The 19,480-nt window shown below is 44.1% G+C and overlaps 5 non-coding genes across 5 annotated transcripts; all 5 read left to right on the top strand.

Moving 5' to 3' along the window:
• The first annotated feature begins 15,004 nt into the window (after positions 1 to 15,004).
• On the top strand, positions 15,005 to 15,077 carry TRNAM-CAU (transfer RNA methionine (anticodon CAU)). Its single transcript has one exon. It is a non-coding gene; the product is annotated as a tRNA-Met (tRNA).
• A 2,088-nt stretch (positions 15,078 to 17,165) lies between these two features.
• On the top strand, positions 17,166 to 17,238 carry TRNAM-CAU (transfer RNA methionine (anticodon CAU)). The gene has a single exon. It is a non-coding gene; the product is annotated as a tRNA-Met (tRNA).
• Positions 17,239 to 17,615: 377 nt separating this feature from the next.
• Positions 17,616 to 17,688, top strand: TRNAM-CAU (transfer RNA methionine (anticodon CAU)). The gene has a single exon. It is a non-coding gene; the product is annotated as a tRNA-Met (tRNA).
• A 489-nt stretch (positions 17,689 to 18,177) lies between these two features.
• On the top strand, positions 18,178 to 18,250 carry TRNAM-CAU (transfer RNA methionine (anticodon CAU)). The gene has a single exon. It is a non-coding gene; the product is annotated as a tRNA-Met (tRNA).
• Positions 18,251 to 18,660: 410 nt separating this feature from the next.
• Positions 18,661 to 18,733, top strand: TRNAM-CAU (transfer RNA methionine (anticodon CAU)). The gene has a single exon. It is a non-coding gene; the product is annotated as a tRNA-Met (tRNA).
• Positions 18,734 to 19,480: the final 747 nt, after the last annotated feature.

The raw sequence follows: 19,480 nt of genomic DNA, 5'->3' as shown, positions 1-19,480 counted from the left end.
TAGTAATGACAAGAGGCGAGTATTTTCCTTCACTTCTTTCCCCCCCTTCTTTGGTTTTCTGTTTTTTCTGATCACTTTCTCTTTCAGATTTCGATATCTTGTGTGTGTTTCTTATGTCTCTGAGGTTTATGTACTACATGCCTTGTCCTGTTATGATTTGGAATTGACCTATTTGCCTGTAAATATTGCATAGCGCTTGCTTATCGCTGGTATGTTGAATGAAGCCATTACCATTGGCTTTCATTTATTTCTGTTCTTTTCAGTTTGACCTTCGACATCTTTTATTGGCTCCGATCGTCTCTTCAGTACAAGCCGTATTTCTTTTCGGAACCATTTGGAATTCGTGTTCAGTTCTTCCGTTTACTTTCCTGTTCCAGTTCCATTTGATTTCTAACTACCTCGCATCAAAGAAAGAGGAGGAGTTTGGACTGTCAGGGCCTTATATAGAAAATTTTACTTTGTTTTCATTGGTTGATTCTATGATTGATCTGTGCTGCTGGAGTTTTGAGTAAAGAAAGTTTATGCAAAATTTCCTCATCATGGACCTCATCCTTTAAAGTGGCACAGACAGGTTGTGAGGACCCTGGAGCAGAGCCTGAGGAGGTTTTTCCGCAGAAAGCTTCATGCTTCCATTGTCCTTCCACTACGTTAACTGCAGGCAGTTTGTCCATTTTCTTACAGGATTGGAAAGTGATATTATCGGATGCTTGGATTCTACAGACAGTATGCGGCTATATCACCTCGCCCCACATCAGCCGCTTCCCCTGCTACCTCTCCATGTATACAAAGAACACAAGGCTTTCATAGACGAAAAGATCCAGACATTGTTTTTCAAAGACACAGTATAATATGAGCAGGACATATTGATCCAAGGATAAATATGACTGCCATTCTGGGGTCAAGAAGGCATTTTTCCCTAGTTTGTTGCAAAAGTGCTTTCTTTTGGATCAAGATTTAAAAAAAAAAAAAAAAATGTGAGGAAAACTGAACTTGATGGACACATGTCTCTTTTCAGCCTATGTAACTATGACATTGGAGGCTTCTTCGGCACCATGTTCTGTATTTTTCATGGCCAGGAAGATTTCCGTCCAGTCATACGTTTTCTTTAGACCCAGAGTTTTGTAATGAATCTTGATGAAGTTGCTTGAACCCACTTAAGTCATATCTGTTTCAGGAATTCCAGATCGACTTAATCTCCTGCATACCCCTCCTGCCTCTCTCAAAGATCACGGCCATCCTAAGGGGAAACAGAAAATACTATTGGTTCATCACAGCCATCTTTGTGGGTCGAGTCGTGGGTCTGCTCTCTGCTTTCATTCAGGCTATCTACCCTGGACATCTACATGCAATAGTTGAAGGAACACTACCTGCGTTCAGGCGTCTTGTACGACCAGATGGTGCCTCTCACTTTTGAGGGCAGACATGGTTTCGTTGGTGGCTCCTAGATATGCAGGCATGGAAATGGAAGGCCATATCTGGTCCCTCTACAGTCTTTGTGGTGGAATCGGATGCCAGCCTCTAGGGCTGTGGAGCACATTGTGCGGACTCATCCACAAGTGGATAGTGGCTAGATGAGGTGACCTATTAACATATCAACTGCTTTGGACTGATCGCACCGAAAGGCTAACTGGAGTACAGAAATTTATACTGTCAGACCTTATACAAAGCAGAGTGGCGCAGCGGAAGCGTGCTGGGCCCATAACCCAGAGGTCGATGGATCGAAACCATCCTCTGCTAACTTTTTTTTTATTTTTAATTTTTTAATCTTAAAAAATTTCAATCTGCTTTTGTTTTCAGAAGTGACAATATGAAGGAAGCAAATTTCTTTGCAAACAGTCATCTCTCACCACACAGAGAACTGTGTGATAATTAAAGAGGGCTGGCATAATTACCTTTTCACTTTCTTCAGTAAGCATACAGCTCCGTTCAGTAAAGCTGTTGTGGGGAGGGAGGAGTTGCAGATTGTGTGCATGACAGACAGAAAACTGCGAGACTGGCTCGCAGACTGGCCCGTCACATGTCTGACTACTTCTTCCTATTCCGCATGTACAACGTCTTTGCAGTCCAGTATATAAACCACCTGGACGGGGCCCGCTGTCAAGTGCTGTCGGAACTGCCGAGGGCATATACAGGTTCTCTCTATCTCGCAACATCGCACTACAAGCAGAGTAACTCTCAGGAACCGCCAAACATCACGGCAGATTGGTACTCTGGTTTTCCACAAGCTATTCAACTGCAAGGGCCCTCTACATGTCGACCTTTTGCCTCAAGTTTAGGCTGGAATTAAACTGTGTTTTGGTGCTCACTCTGTTTGTGGTGTGGCTGTGTTGCAGGCTCTTTCGACGGGCGCATCTTTTATGGACCTCATGCGTTTCAGGATTGGTCTCGGGAAGCTTCCTTTAGAGGTCTTTTAATTCCGCCCTTCTTCTCATGCTTCCTTTGCCTTTACTGTAATCCTAGCGATTAAAAAAGCAAAATACAAAGCTTCCTGTCATGTGGTAAAATTGTAGATAATGCTAACTGAGTGTACCTATAATCTTAAATTTAGTAATGACAAGAGGCGAGTATTTTCCTTCCCTTCTTTCCCCCCCCTTCTTTGGTTTTCTGTTTTTTCTGATCACTTTCTCTTTCAGATTTCGATATCTTGTGTGTGTTTCTTATGTCTCTGAGGTTTATGTACTACATGCCTTGTCCTGTTATGATTTGGAATTGACCTATTTGCCTGTAAATATTGCATAGCGCTTGCTTATCGCTGGTATGTTGAATGAAGCCATTACCATTGGCTTTCATTTATTTCTGTTCTTTTCAGTTTGACCTTCGACATCTTTTATTGGCTCCGATCATCTCTTCAGTACAAGCAGTATTTCTTTTCGGAACCATTTGGAATTGGTGTTCACGCATGCGCATTAGGTCTCCTCGGCCGGTGGGCGGGATCAGTCTCGCCCACCGGCCGATGGAAGCACAGGGAGGAGCGGCGCAGAGGAGGAGACAGTGACGAGGGACATCGCCGCTGCCTCAGGTAAGTGACTGAAGGGGTTTTCACCCCTTCAGTAATGGGGATTGGTGGGTGGGAGTGAGAGGGACCCTCCAGTGCCAGGAAAACGGATCGTTTTCCTGGCACTGGAGTTACCCTTTAATGGCTGACTTGGGTTAGCTACATTGTTTCAAGATTTGTCAGTTATTACAACCAGGTTACTATTAATTTTTCAGCTAGTGGAAATTGAGTAATTAACGTTTTTTTTGTATTCTTTCTCAAAGATTTGCTAATTAATTTTTCTAGATTTTAATTCTCTCTAACTTTTATTTCTGATCTTTTTATATGCTGCATTAGAATTTGATTAATTGTTTTTTTTTATTTTTTTTATTTTGCATTAAGAATTATTCCGCTTGGGAGGAGAACCCACATCCATTGTGGAGAGAGGACATCATTTTTTAAAGCTTCACTCTGACTTTTGTAACAAAAATGTTAAGCCTTATACTATATCTAATCAAAAATGTAATTGTAATACATTAACAGTTACAGACGCTAACCGGACTAAGCATAGCAGAGTGGCGCAGCGGAAGCGTGCTGGGCCCATAACCCAGAGGTCGATGGATCGAAACCATCCTCTGCTAACTTTTTTTTTTTTTTTTAAATATCTCAACAAATTTCTGTCAGCTTTTGTTTTCGGAAGTGGCAATCTGAAGGAAGCAAATTTCTTTGCAAGCAGTCATCTTTCTCCATACCACAGACCTGTGGGCGGTGGGGGGGGGGGGGGGGGGGGTTGGGATATCCACCTTTTCACCACTTGCTTTAGTAAACACAAAGCTCCGTTCAGTAAAGCTGTTGTGGGGAGGGAGGAGTTGCAGATTGGCAGATTGTGTGCATTACAGACTGAAAACCAAGAACAATGCTGTTCAGACTGTTCTCTATCTCCTTTTCTCAGCTATTTAAGGGCAGATTAACGGCACCAAGCAGTGGCCATGTGATATTTTCACCCTGGCTGTTGCTCACAGCGTTTTGTGCTGTAAACCAGGAAAAAGACGACATTCTGTACAGCTGTGATCTCAGCTTACAGTCTCTCGCTCACAGCATTCAGATACAAAATAAAGAAGTATTGTAGTTTCTTGTAATACATTAGTCTATACAACCAACATAAATTTGTAGTAATAAGCTTTTGTGTGCAAGTCTAAATACACACTCAAACGCTCGTCTCTACAAATTACTGGTAATCCAATAAAGAGAAAAAAGAAATGGTAAGACTTAATTATTTTGCATTTACATTATTTACATTTCTGAATTAATAATTCTCAAGGCAAAATATTGCTTCATTTTGATTGGTCATCAATAAGCTTCCTAAAATAGAAACGGATTGAAATTTTTCTGGACAAGAAAAAAAAAAAATAGCAGAGGATGGTTTCGATCCATCGACCTCTGGGTTATGGGCCCAGCACGCTTCCGCTGCGCCACTCTGCTACACATATTTAGCTCATGTATACGCCTATGTTAATCAGTTAACATAAGCAGGCTGATTACTATGCTAGAAATAGATGGCAAGAAGTAATAATAGGTATGCAATTTATGTCACTCATGCAATAAGTATTAAACTAGTTCATGTTAAACAAAGGGCATCTGTCTCTGTGGCGCAATCGGTTAGCGCGTTCGGCTGTTAACCGAAAGGTTGGTGGTTCAAGCCCACCCAGGGACGCATCTTTTTTTTTTTTTTTTATCTCTTCATAAATTAAATTCAGATTATAATATAGTACTAGAACAATTATAGGGTAGCTGTCATGCCCAAAACTACTTTATTAATGCATTGTGTTAGCAGTTTTACTAGCAAATGTATAGATAGAGACAGTAGTATGAAACAGGGAAATCCGGCATGCATTTACACCGATCAAAGAGTGTCCTTGAGCAGTAATCCTTTCAGGACCACATATTGGCAAACTTCCATTAAATCATATTCACACAGGGCAGAGTATGGGACACTTTAATTAACAGTCCTACAATAGGCACCCCAAATGTGTGCTTCACAATGGACAAGTTTGTACATCTGGACTCATAGGTAATCCGAAAAAATACATCAGCAAGAAATCGTAAAAAAAAATGCACATTTATAAAAGTCAAAAAAGAAAATACACATGGCAAAATGGTAGAACAGCAGTCCTCATGTATTCTGTATTTGTCCACGCAGGGTAACTCGGGCATACATAAATCCATGACAGCCTCTGTTCGCAAGGGGGACGCAAACCCACGCCTCTCCCTTAAGGAAACGTATCCGCCATAGCCTGACCAACTCACCCCCACAGCATAACAATTTAACAACTATTACCCTATGTGTCCCTTTGGATAAATCTGAGTTTTGTCCTTATCTAGCAAATGTACTCCCACATCATAGCATTGACCCTTAGACCAACATAGCGATCACTCTCACTGTTTTTGATTCATCCATTTTTACTGTAAAATGTGCAAGATATTCCAGCCACCTTGTTTTTATGTATACGCAGAAGCTCTGACAACTGCTGTTGTGGCAGTGTGAGACGAGATATAAAGTATTATTCATTCACTCAAAAATAAAGAATTAAAAAAAAAAAAGTCAAACAACGGAGCATAGGACCACCCGCAGCTGGTCCTATGCTGTACAAGGGGCAGACCACCAAAGAAACTGACCCTAAAGAAAGACTAGAGAAGCCCTGGACATGTTTAGCATCACTCCGGGTGCTTTCTGTCACATCCTGTTCCTGTCTGCTGATTATTTTTGGCCTTGGCTTCTGATATCCAGTGCTCTTTTTACAATTCTTGTTTAGTTTTTCTTGGTTTTTCTGGTTTTCTATTCTGTCTCAGTTTTTTTATGCTGGGTTTTCTGGGTTCATTCCTTTATTCCTTTCATGGAATTCCCAGTCTCCTGGATTCCTTTAAATGTTTGTTTTTTAGGTTCGGGTTCGGACAGTACAGAGGTCAGGAACAACAGGTCTGGAGAACTGAGGAGCTAGTGACATAGCCATACATCCGGTTCTATTTCTGGTAGTTTCTCTGGTTCTAAGTCAATTATCAATCTTCATGACAAATGTGATAAATTCATAAAAATTTTTAGGTAGATCTTAAGCAGCAATCTCATCCAGAATAGCCTCGGATAATCCTTTTTTAAAAGCAGAGATTAACCCGCTATTAGTCCAGTCTACCTCGGAAGCCAAGGTGCAAAATTTATGGCATAATCTGAGATAGACCAGTTCACTTGTTTGATATGCATTAGGGAACAATCGGACCTAATATGTTCAAACTGGTTCAATTTGAAAAATGGCACCAGACAGGGATCTCCCATTCTCTACATATTAACTATATAAGTACTGGACAATAGAATAAGAGAGCACAGAGATAAGAGGTTATAAAAAAAAAAAAAAAACTCAACTTATAATTATATAGTACAGTTTCAAACTATAAATTAAATAAAACAAAATCAAATGTATTATATATTAAAGAACCAATATAGTGCCAGGAAAACATACTAGTTTTCCTGGCACTATAGTGCCCTGAGGGTGCCCCCACCCTCAGGGTCCCCCTTCCGCCGGGCTCTAGGGGGTGGAAGGGGTTAAGCTTACCTCTTTCTCCAGCGCCAGGCTTGTGACTCTCCTCCTCCTCTGCTGAATGCGCATGCGCGGCAGGAGCCACGCGCGCATTCAGCCAGTCCATAGGAAAGCATTCACAATGCTTTCCTATGGACGCTGGCGTCTTCTCACTGTGAAAATCACAGTAAGAAGCGCGGAAGCCCTCTAGCGTCTGTCAACGAGACAGCCACTAGAGGCTGGATTAACCCTATTATAAACATAGCAGTTTCTCTGAAACTGCTATGTTTATAGAAAAAAGGGTTAATCCTAGATGGACCTGGCACTCAGACCACTTCTTTAGAAACTACTATGTTTATAGAAAAAAGGGTTAATCCTAGCTGGACCTGGCACCCAGACCACTTCATTAAGCTGAAGTGGTCTGGGTGCCTATAGTGGTCCTTTAATATATCTAAAAAGAGCATAGCTACTTCTCAAGAAAATTATGGTTTTATGTATGCAAAAGCATTTATATTTGGGAATTAAAATATGTAAGAATATAAATAGTATTATGCGAATACATTAAAAAAAAATTTTTTTTACATTCTTTATTTTTTCCGTGCAAAGATCATACATGCGGATTGGCACTGCCACAACAGCTAGTGCAAATCTAATCTGAATACATGCTTAATCACATGGCAGTAAAGAGAATCATGGCACTTTTTTATGTTTTTTAACATAGCTAGGTAAACAAGGTTATAGTTTGTGCTTCACAATATCAATAAGAAACATTTGCTTGGTTCAAACAGGATTACACCGTGTTGTGGAAATGAGATATTATCCTGATTTCTTAAACTAGTAAAATGTCTATTTACTTTGTATATATTCTCAATCAGCATTTATCGTTTTATATGATTCACTTAAAATGGGCGCTAGGGCCAGGGAGTTTCCCTTAGTCATCGAATAATACCCTCACTAACAAGATGGTGCTGGAATCTGGGGGAGACCCGCATGATGCCAGTGACATCACACCCGGTAGGACGAGCAATAAATCAACCACTTAACCCCGAACCAATTATTGATGTTATCTCTGACAATGCTATGATGTATTTCTTGCTTTATAAGGGGCATGCCTGCCCCCTCTAATAAACATTCCTCAAGTTCTTCATTGACCTGAAACCTGTGTCTGGTGTGAATTACTTCAGGGAGCGTGCACGCATTGTTTCTTAATTTGGCCAGGGGCAGATACACAAAATAATCAATTTATTGATTGATTTCCACTTCATTTGGCGCCCAACGTGGGGCTCCGGAATCGCCGGTTCGGAGAGCCGGAAACCAATGGACCGGAGCGGTTTTCCGGAAAGTGGGACAACCGGAGCCTGATCACCTCCAGAATACAGCCGTTGCCTGTATTCTCCTGTTTTGTGCCGGTCTGCCTCCGCGTCCACTTCCGGCTTCCAGAAGGCTACTAGACAGGTAAATTCTTTTCCGGAGCCTCTTTTAACAAACCTGTCGATTGTTTATCTGCCTCCTGAGTGTTTGTATGCACGTGTGTGACGGCCAGTGTATGAAGTTGTCTTTTTGAATTTTTAGCTTGACTGCCTAGCGGACAGGGGACGCAACAGCCAAATTAGAGGCTGGGTACCACCCTGATAGAGGGTTGGGGTTTTTGTATTGTTTGTTGGCCGATTTAGGAGCCTGGTACCATCCTGATAGAGGGTTGGGGTTTTTGTATTGTTTGTTGGCCGATTTAGGAGCCTGGTACCACCCTGATAGAGGGTTGGGGTTTTTGTATTGTTTGTTGGCCGATTTAGGAGCCTGGTACCACCCTGATAGAGGGTTGGGGTTTTTGTATTGTTTGTTGCCCGATTTAGGAGCCTTGTACCTCCCTGATAGAGGGTTGGGGTTTTTGTATTGTTTGTTGGCCGATTTAGGAGCCTTGTACCTCCCTGATAGAGGGTTGGGGTTTTTGTAATTGTTTGTCGGCTAAATTAGTGGCCGGGGACCGCCCTAGTAGAGGGTTGGGGTTTCTATATTGTGACAGCCGGTGAAGGCTGGGGACCACCCTAGTAGAGGGTTGGGGTTTTTCTTGTACTGTGATTATTACTATGTTATTGGTGACGACCCAGAGAAGGGTTGGGAGACAGTCTAGAGGAAGGCTGGGATTATTCATGTATTAACCTGACTGGATCAGGGGTGATTTGCTGTGTTTTACTGTTTATATGCGCATCGCTCTAATATGTACATGGCCATATTACTTTCTGCTATTCTGTGAATTTTGTTCAACTGTTGTTATAGCGTGGGTACCCTAGGTGTGTGCGTGTGTATTGTGTGGTTCGCGCTAGATTCCGGAGTGTACACACATCTCTACATATGTGATTTTTGTAAATGCCTCTTGCTTAGCCTTGCTACGTTCATCTTCTCCTATGTGCTATATCTTTCTTCTGTTTGCTGCCCAGAGCTGTGTTAGTCACCCACGCTCATATATGTTAGTCCGTGATCACCATCTCCGGTGAGCGGACTCCCTGTGACTAGTCTACGTTTGGGGAAGACGCACAGGACCTTGGTCCTTGTGGCAGTCGAGCACTGTAGACACTTCACCCTTTCTTCTCCCCCTTCCTGTCTCTATCACAGAACACTCTCTGTTTAGCTAGAATGGGGCAGGAACATTCTAGACCTGCTAAGGGACTTTTAGCTTGTGATATTGTAAGAGAGAGAGCAGGAGAGGAGGCGGTGTTGAAGATGAGGAAGATAGCTAAGGTTTGCAATTTTCAATTGTCACCCAGCGGAAGACTACAGCCTGAGTTTTGGAGAAAGCTACTCATTGACAAAGAGGGTTTACTATTAGACCACGGGCTGACTAAGATTGTAGAAGCTTGGTATCGAGTTGCTAGAGGACTCAAACGTGAGGGTTGGACAGAGGAAGAACTAGAATTCGGGGGGCAAACCGTTTATGTGTATCATCGAAATGATTGCATTAATGATGTGTCCCAGATTACCCTACGGCCACCGCCCTATGATGGCGCCCAGAACGTATCGAATGACTCATGTCCCGCCTCCCCTATCGATGCCCAACCGCCACCCCCTCCAAGCGTGGGGCCCGCCCCTACTCCCCTGTGTCCTGTACTCGGAGCTGATGGAGCCTACTATTACCCCATCACGTTACATTCCCCCATCCAGCTGCCACAACAGTCCCCTCCAGTGCCCGACCCGATTTCGCCATTATCCCATCCTCCATTCCTCTCTGATATTCCCTTCTCTCCACCACCATCTCCGTGTCCTCTCCCTCCCCTACAGACTCCACCTGTTCCCACGGCTCCCATGCCAGTCCCATTGTCCACTGTCCCTGATTCCGTCCCCTCACCCCCCGTTCCCGGACCCTCCTACTGACCTGTCATCTCTCCTCTCATCCTTCCTCTCTGCCTCGTCCCAACCTACTACTCCTCCTCCTCCACCTCCGGACCCTCCTACTGACCTGTCATCTCTCCTCACATCCCTCCTCTCCGCCTCGTCCCAACCTACTACTCCTCCTCCTCCACCCCCGGACCCTCCTACTGACCTGTCATTCCTCCTCTCATCCTTCCTCTCTGCCTCGTGCCAACCTACTACACCAATTCCTCCTCCTCCACCCCCGGACCCTCCTACTGACCTGTCATCCCTCCTCTCATCCTTCCTTTCTGCCTCGTCCCAACCTACTACACCTATTCCTCCTCCTCCTCCACCTCCTGACCCTCCCACTGATCTGTCATCCCTTCTCTCATCCTTCCTCTCTGCCTCGTCCCAGCCTACTACACCTCCTCCTCCTCCACCTCCTGACCCTCCCACTGATCTGTCATCCCTCCTCTCATCCTTCCTCTCTGCCTCGTCCCAACCTACTACACCTATTCCTCCTCCTCCTCCTCCAACTCCTGACCCTCCCACTGATCTGTCATCCCTCCTCGCATCCTTCCTCTCTACCTCGGCCCAACCTACTACTCCAGTCCCCCCTAGCATCTCTCCTACAACCCCTCCCGTGGACCTGACCTCACTCCTCTCAGTTCTCTCTAACCTAGCCCATCCCAAGACTCCTACTCCTCCTTCTCCCTCCCTTCTTCCCGAATCTCTCCCCGTTCCCTCCGACCCCTTATCCGTGTTGACCTCCGCCCTATCCACCCATTTCCTACACACAACCCAACCTACAACGACCCCGGCCTCCTCTATGGCCTTAGTACCGTATTCCCCCTCCACGGACCCAAGTTTCCCGATTATGGTGGTCGGCTCGGACGAGCCCGCTACTTCAGATCATGCTTACGCTGTAGCCAACTCTCCGGCGGCTTCAGGCTTCCATCCCACTACGTCACAGATGGTCACCCCCCGTGTTCCCGGACCCCCAGCCATGCATGCCCCTGCCTCCCTCGATGCAGCCTCCTACCATGGTCTCCCAAACCAAGTTTCCTTTGTGGATGAGAATAGACCCCTACAGAGACAGGTCCCCTCCGGCTTGCATGTGCAGGTGCCCGCGGCCACCGAAGGCGCCCCACCAATGTACATTACATTTAATCCTTCACAGGCTGCCACTCTAGTAACTTCCCTCCCAGACCCTGAGAAACAGCCCATGCCTTTCTTCCGAAGGGTGGCTCAGATACGTAAGACATATTCCGCTGCCTGGCGGGATCTATATAGCCGTTGTGAAATTAAGGCTGGTGATGCATATTGGCCAATTATGGCAAGGAGTTTCAATGACGCTCCCCTTACTACAGACACGGATTTTCAATCCGGTATCACCTTTTGTGAACAACTACGGGCCTGGGCCCAAGATAAACTGGCTGACCAGGCCACTTGCATAAATGATATTGTCCAAGACAAGATTGAGTCCGTAGAAAAGTATCATTCACGCCTGACCCAAACATTTTCTGACCTTGGCTTTAGTGTTTATAATAAAGCACACACACAGATGCTGCTTTTGTGGCCGGTCTCAAAGAACACATTCGTAAAGGTTTGATACTTGCACGTCCCGAGTATAGAATTATCCCACTGTTACTCTTTTGTTGGTTGCTAAGGGGTTGGAATCTGTTTTGCAGCCCACACAGAGGAGGAATAGCCCCCTGATGATTACTACCCCCGCTCCAACTCCTGTGCCCACTTCTGTTCCCCAGGTGTACCCTATGCAACCAACACAAACCCCCACCCAGTAAACGCAGGTTAGAACCCCAACTGGACCAAGGATTTGCTTTCATTGTCACCAGGTTGGTCATTACAGGAGAGAATGCCCCAGCTACAGAGACATCAGACAGCCATCCCCACGATTCTCAAATCCTGCTGCTGCAGGTCTTGGATATTCTTCCCCCAGGTATTTCCCACTGCCACCCCCACCGGCCCCATATGTTCCTCCACCCGCAGCCCGCAGTGTTCTCAGAGAAGAAGACCTGCCAGACCCATCCTGTTTATCAGATCTTGATGTTTCCTGTGTTGGTGTAGATGGTGCTCCCCGCAGCAATCCCCTAACTAAACTTCTACGTGTAGGCTCTGATATCCTCTCACGATTTGTTGTTTCCTCTACCTGCCCCATTAACCTCCTAGGTGCTGACATGTTGTCCCGCTTACAAGCTTCTATCACCTTCACTGCAGATGGTCAGGTACAATTACTCACACCCCTGTCACGCAAAGACATGTCTGTTCTATGTTCCCTACCCCTGCTAATACACCTCACGTCCCCCAAGGATGAAACAAGGGTCACGGATACCCCCAGTGCTCTGGACAGAATCCCCACTGAACTTTGGTCCACAGGCCCTGATGATATAGGCCGCCTACGAGTCCCACCAGTAATTGTTACCCTCTTACCAGGAGCCACCCCTCCACGCAGACCACAGTACCCTTTGAAAGATGCGCAAGCACTTGCCATCTCCAAACAAGTTGATAGTCTCCTAGCAAAAGGTGCCCTCATAAAATGTGTATCTCAGTGCAATACCCCCCTGTTCCCAGTTAAAAAGAAGACAGGAAAGGGCCAACCAGATCTGTACCGCATGGTCCAAGATCTCCGGGCTGTCAATGAAGTCACCGTCCGGGACACAGCTGCTGTCCCTAATCCACATACCTTACTTTCTCAAGTCCCGGATACAGCTAGATTCTTCACAGTGGTCGACCTTGCAAATGCCTTTTTCAGTGTACCACTGCATCCGTCCTGCCAACACCTATTTGCCTTCACACACGACCGTCAACAATATACGTGGACAGTTATGCCACAAGGAGCACAGAACTCCCCCACTCAGTTTGCAAAGGCCATGTCGACTGTTTTGGAACCATGGCAGAAGACACATACTGACGTGGTTTTGCTTCAATATGTTGATGACCTGCTCCTTTGTGCGGATGATCTCTCTACTGCCGAACAAGAATCTGAAGATCTTCTGTGTTTCCTGGCTGCCGAAGTTTGTAAGGCTTCTAAGTCAAAACTACAGTGGTGCCGGCCCTCAGTGGTCTTCTTGGGACATTGTCTCTCCCATGGCACCCGTCATCTTACCAGGAACAGAATCCTTGCTGTTTTGAATTTACCAATACCATCTACTCATCAATCGCTACATGCCTTCTTGGGCCTGATCACGTACTGCCGGTCTTGGATACCCGAAGCTTCACAACTCATGCAACCTTTATATGATGCCTTGAAGAATGAACCATACACTCTCTCTCCCCAGGCGGTTGCTTGTTTTTATACCCTCCAGAAAGCCATCTCCTCCTCTCCGGCCCTGGGACTCCCCAACTACCAGTTGCCCTTCAAATTGTTAGTTTCTGAGAAGATGGGCCACGCCTCGGGAGTCCTTACTCAGACTCAAGGGACCCGTCAGAGACCGATTGGATATTTCTCGTGCATGCTTGACCCCGTTGCCAGGGGTAGCCCCTCCTGTTTGCATGCCGTGTTTGCTGCCAGTGCCTTACTGGATAAAACCAATGATTTCGTCCTTGGACATCCTCTGACCGTCCTTGCTCCACATGACATTTCAGCTATCCTACAACAAGTACAGCCCAGACATCTTTCCTCTCAACGCCATCTCCGTTTACAGACTTCTCTCCTGCTGTCTGACAACGTTTCTCTTCAACGCTGTTATAACCTGAATCCGGCCACTCTTCTGCCACTTCCCAAGGGGGGAGTGCCACACTACTGGTACAGCTTGGATATCAACCCTGACGTCCGGACAGAATTCCAAGTGCCTACATTTGCAATTCCACATGATGAACAACCCGAGAACCTACTACACTGCACATTGTGGTTCAAAGATACCCCAGGATCTGATCCACACTACGAGGAAGAACTATTCCACTTAGTGGAAATACGTATTACACTGACAGACTTGTTATGGGACTCCAAAGGCAACATGGTCTCACTGGTTCACTTGCCAATGGAGACAGCACACCTTTACCACCACTGGGATGTGGCTGTTCCTCATAGTTCATTCACCAAATCTCCAGAACTTACCTGGGAAGATTTGGGCCCACTGGCCAAATCTTGGAGTACCGCAACCCAAGACCAACTCACGTTGATGGGAATTAATAAAAGGACAATTAATTGTAATACAGTCAGCTACCCACGGTATCATACTGAAATATGTGAAGATTCCCCTCCTACAGGACAGGACCCAGAAGCCCCTCATAATTGCTTCGAACAGATGAAGATGGAGACCACTCATTTACCAACTGTGCAGGAAACCCCTTTACCAAATCCATATTGCACATTGTTCGTGGACGGCTCCCGATTTGCTGATGAACTTGGACAATACCATACTGGGTATGCAGTCACTACAGAAAGCCAAATACTACAGGCTGCTGCACTCCCGCCATCAAAATCAGCCCAAGAGGCCGAGCTAATAGCACTCACAGCGGCCTGTAAATTGTCAGAGGGCACACGTGTCAATATATATACCGATTCAAGATATGCCCTGGGCGTAGCACATGACTTTGGTCTAATCTGGAAAACCAGGGGCTTTCTCACAGCCACTGGCACCCCGGTGAAACATGGGGAAGCTATTGCAGAACTAATGGATGCCCTGCTACTGCCTAAGTTGCCTTGTTAGCGCAGTAGTTAGCGCGTCAGTCTCATAATTTGAAGGTCGTGAGTTCGATCCTCACACAGGGCATGTATATTTTGTAAGAAATAGAGAAATCCAGCATGTGTTCACACCAATCAAACAGTTTCCTTGAGCAACAATCCCTTCAGGACAGGACCATACATTGGCAAAATTCCATGAAATCATATCTAGACAAGTTAGAGGATGGGACACTTTGTTTGAAGAATATTCCTTGTTTCGCAAGTATGAATTTTTGCCACTCTGCAACCCATTCTAATTGGGATGAAAGAGAAGCTCAGCATCAAAATGTGTCTTGGGGATCGCCTTTCGATAATTTCAGCCTCCACCTCCTCCTTTGGAATATACACCCATTTCATTTTATTTTAGAACAAACGTTCACTATATGCATGTATCCCAGAAGACTATAAAAACCCATGGCGCAAGTTGCCTTGTTAGCGCAGTAGGTAGCGCGTCAGTCTCATAATCTGAAGGTCGTGAGTTCGATCCTCACACAGGGCATGTATATTTTGTAAGAAATAGAGAAATCCAGCATGTGTTCACACCAATCAAACAGTTTCCTTGAGCAACAATCCCTTCAGGACAGGATCATACATTGGCAAAATTCCATGAAATCATATCTAGACAAGTTAGAGGATGGGACACTTTGTTTGAAGAATATTCCTTGTTTCGCAAGTATGAATTTTTGCCACTCTGCAACCCATTCTAATTGGGATGAAAGAGAAGCTCAGCATCAAAATGTGTCTTGGGGATCGCCTTTGGATAATTTCAGCCTCCTGATTTCTAAGTCCCTGTGTCTATTCTGCTGTCTATTTTTTTTGTTTGTAACAAGTAGTATGACACTAATTAACTGCACTAGAATAGGTGCCCCAAATGTGTGAGAAGGCTATAAAGCTTGTTTGGAATATACACCCATTTCATTTTATTTTAGAACAAACGTTCACTATATTCATGTATCCCAGAAGACTATAAAAACCCATGGCGTAAGTTGCCTTGTTAGCGCAGTAGGTTGCGCGTCAATCTGAAGGTCGTGAGTTCGATCCTCACACAGGGCATGTATATTTTGTAAGGAATAGAGAAATCCAGCATGTGTTCACACCAATCAAACAGTTTCCTTGAGCAACAATCCCTTCAGGACAGGACCATACATTGGCAAAATTCCATGAAATCATATCTAGACAAGTTAGAGGATGGGACACTTTGTTTGAAGAATATTCCTTGTTTCGCAAGTATGAATTTTTGCCACTCTGCAACCCATTCTAATTGGGATGAAAGAGAAGCTCAGCATCAAAATGTGTCTTGGGGATCGCCTATGGATAATTTCAGCCTCCTGATTTCTAAGTCCCTGTGTCTATTCTGCTGTCTATTTTTTTTGTTTGTAACAAGTAGTATGACACTAATTAACTGCACTAGAATAGGTGCCCCAAATGTGTGAGAAGGCTATAAAGCTTGTTTGGAATATACACCCATTTCATTTTATTTTAGAACAAACGTTCACTATATTCATGTATCCCAGAAGACTATAAAAACCCATGGCGTAAGTTGCCTTGTTAGCGCAGTAGGTAGCGCGTCAGTCTCATAATCTGAAGGTCGTGAGTTCGATCATCACACAGGGCATGTATATTTTGTAAGAAATAGAGAAATCCAGCATGTGTTCACACCAATCAAACAGTTTCCTTGAGCAACAATCCCTTCAGGACAGGACCATACATTGGCAAAATTCCATGAAATCATATCTAGACAAGTTAGAGGATGGGACACTTTGTTTGAAGAATATTCCTTGTTTCGCAAGTAGGAATTTTTGCCACTCTGCAACCCATTCTAATTGGGATGAAAGAGAAGCTCAGCATCAAAATGTGTCTTGGGGATCGCCTATGGATAATTTCAGCCTCCTGATTTCTAAGTCCCTGTGTCTATTCTGCTGTCTATTTTTTTTGTTTGTAACAAGTAGTATGACACTAATTAACTGCACTAGAATAGGTGCCCCAAATGTGTGAGAAGGCTATAAAGCTTGTTTGGAATATACACCCATTTCATTTTATTTTAGAACAAACGTTCACTATCTTCATGTATCCCAGAAGACTATAAAAACCCATGGCGTACGTTGCCTTGTTAGCGCAGTAGGTAGCGCGTCAGTCTCATAATCTGAAGGTCGTGAGTTTGATCCTCACACAGGGCATGTATATTTTGTAAGGAATAGAGAAATCCAGCATGTGTTCACACCAATCAACGCGCTACCTACTGCACTAACAAGGCAACTTGCGCCATGGGTTTTTATAGTCTTCTGGGATACATGCATATAGTGAACGTTTGTTCTAAAATAAAATGAAATGGGTGTATATTCCAAAGGAGGAGGTAGAGGCTGAAATTATCGAAAGGCGATCCCCAAGACACATTTTGATGCTGAGGTTAGTGTCATACTACTAACAAGTAGTATGACACTAATTAACTGCACTAGAATAGGTGCCCCAAATGTGTGAGAAGGCTATAAAGCTTGTTTGGAATATACACCCATTTCATTTTATTTTAGAACAAACGTTCACTATATTCATGTATCCCAAAAGACTATGAAATCCTATGGCGTAAGTTGCCTTGTTAGCGCAGTAGGTAGCGCGTCAGTCTCATAATCTGAAGGTCGTGAGTTCGATCCTCACACAGGGCATGTATATTTTGTAAGGAATAGAGAAATCCAGCATGTGTTCACACCAATCAAACAGTTTCCTTGAGCAACAATCCCTTCAGGACAGGACCATATATTGGCAAAATTTCATGAAATCATATCTAGACAAGTTAGAGGATGGGACACTTTGTGTGAAGAATATTCCTTGTTACTCCAGTATGAATTTTTGCCACTCTGCAACCCATTCTAATTGGGATGAAAGAGAAGCTCAGCATCAAAATGTGTCTTGGGGATCGCCTTTCGATAATTTCAGCCTCCACCTCCTCCTTTGGAATATACACCCATTTCATTTTATTTTAGAACAAACGTTCACTATATGCATGTATCCCAGAAGACTATAAAAACCCATGGCGCAAGTTGCCTTGTTAGCGCAGTAGGTAGCGCGTCAGTCTCATAATCTGAAGGTCGTGAGTTCGATCCTCACACAGGGCATGTATATTTTGTAAGAAATAGAGAAATCCAGCATGTGTTCACACCAATCAAACAGTTTCCTTGAGCAACAATCCCTTCAGGACAGGACCATACATTGGCAAAATTCCATGAAATCATATCTAGACAAGTTAGAGGATGGGACACTTTGTTTGAAGAATATTCCTTGTTTCGCAAGTATGAATTTTTGCCACTCTGCAACCCATTCTAATTGGGATGAAAGAGAAGCTCAGCATCAAAATGTGTCTTGGGGATCGCCTATGGATAATTTCAGCCTCCTGATTTCTAAGTCCCTGTGTCTATTCTGCTGTCTATTTTTTTTGTTTGTAACAAGTAGTATGACACTAATTAACTGCACTAGAATAGGTGCCCCAAATGTGTGAGAAGGCTATAAAGCTTGTTTGGAATATACACCCATTTCATTTTATTTTAGAACAAACGTTCACTATATTCATGTATCCCAGAAGACTATAAAAACCCATGGCGTACGTTGCCTTGTTAGCGCAGTAGGTAGCGCGTCAGTCTCATAATCTGAAGGTCGTGAGTTCGATCCTCACACAGGGCATGTATATTTTGTAAGGAATAGAGAAATCCAGCATGTGTTCACACCAATGAACGCGCTACCTACTGCACTAACAAGGCAACTTGCGCCATGGGTTTTTATAGTCTTCTGGGATACATGCATATAGTGAACGTTTGTTCTAAAATAAAATGAAATGGGTGTATATTCCAAAGGAGGAGGTGGAGGCTGAAATTATCGAAAGGCGATCCCCAAGACACATTTTGATGCTGAGGTTAGTGTCATACTACTAACAAGTAGTATGACACTAATTAACTGCACTAGAATAGGTGCCCCAAATGTGTGAGAAGGCTATAAAGCTTGCTTGGAATATACACCCATTTCATTTTATTTTAGAACAAACGTTCACTATATTCATGTATCCCAGAAGACTATAAAAACCCATGGCGTAAGTTGCCTTGTTAGCGCAGTAGGTAGCGCGTCAGTCTCATAATCTGAAGGTCGTGAGTTCGATCCTCACACAGGGCATGTATATTTTGTAAGGAATAGAGAAATCCAGCATGTGTTCACACCAATCAAACAGTTTCCTTGAGCAACAATCCCTTCAGGACAGGACCATATATTGGCAAAATTTCATGAAATCATATCTAGACAAGTTAGAGGATGGGACACTTTGTGTGAAGAATATTCCTTGTTACTCCAGTATGAATTTTTGCCACTCTGCAACCCGTTCTAATTGGGATGAAAGAGAAGCTCAGCATCAAAATGTGTCTTGGGGATCGCCTTTCGATAATTTCAGCCTCCACCTCCTCCTTTGGAATATACACCCATTTCATTTTATTTTAGAACAAACGTTCACTATATGCATGTATCCCAGAAGACTATAAAAACTCATGGCGCAAGTTGCCTTGTTAGCGCAGTAGGTAGCGCGTCAGTCTCATAATCTGAAGGTCGTGAGTTTGATCCTCACACAGGGCATGTATATTTTGTAAGAAATAGAGAAATCCAGCATGTGTTCACACCAATCAAACAGTTTCCTTGAGCAACAATCCCTTCAGGACAGGACCATACATTGGCAAAATTCCATGAAATCATATCTAGACAAGTTAGAGGATGGGACACTTTGTTTGAAGAATATTCCTTGTTTCGCAAGTATGAATTTTTGCCACTCTGCAACCCATTCTAATTGGGATGAAAGAGAAGCTCAGCATCAAAATGTGTCTTGGGGATCGCCTTTGGATAATTTCAGCCTCCTGATTTCTAAGTCCCTGTGTC

This window comes from Pelobates fuscus, chromosome 3 (assembly GCF_036172605.1).
Source record: "Pelobates fuscus isolate aPelFus1 chromosome 3, aPelFus1.pri, whole genome shotgun sequence".
Classification (NCBI taxonomy): domain Eukaryota; kingdom Metazoa; phylum Chordata; class Amphibia; order Anura; family Pelobatidae; genus Pelobates; species Pelobates fuscus.
Note: the sequence above shows the minus strand (reverse complement) of the source record. Positions and strands in the feature narration are given on the sequence as shown.